Source organism: Trachymyrmex cornetzi, unplaced genomic scaffold, assembly GCF_001594075.2.
Source record: "Trachymyrmex cornetzi isolate Tcor2-1 unplaced genomic scaffold, Tcor1.1 scaffold143, whole genome shotgun sequence".
Classification (NCBI taxonomy): Eukaryota; Metazoa; Arthropoda; class Insecta; order Hymenoptera; family Formicidae; genus Trachymyrmex; species Trachymyrmex cornetzi.
Genome location: NW_017296016.1, coordinates 188,792 through 189,259, shown reverse-complemented (window position 1 = coordinate 189,259; position 468 = coordinate 188,792).

The following is a 468-nucleotide window of genomic DNA, read 5'->3' as shown; positions in this document are numbered from 1 at the left end:
TGTAAAACACATTTTCCGGTGTAAGAATACATTTTCTATTCTGGTAGTTTATTTCAATTAATATTATCTTATAAAATTTTTAATAACTTTTATTGCAATATTCTTTCGTACGCATGTTTAACAATGTGTCTGCAATGCATTAGAAAGCGTGTATATATATATATATATTTTTTTTTAATTAATAATTTGTTCTCTCTATTCTATATAATTATGACAGAATTGATTCTTTGTGCTGTTTATTTTCAGATTTACTGAAAGGAAAGGCTTGAATTTAAAAGATAATGATTTATTTTTATGGCATTTTTTTTTCTCATTATTAAAAACATACAATATAAAAATGAGTAAAGGACTCTTATAATTCAAACATAAAACAATGAGTAAAGAACAATTAATTAGAAATATACAATATAAAAATGAGTAAAAGACTTATAATTCAAACATAAAACAATAAGTAAAGAACAATTAATG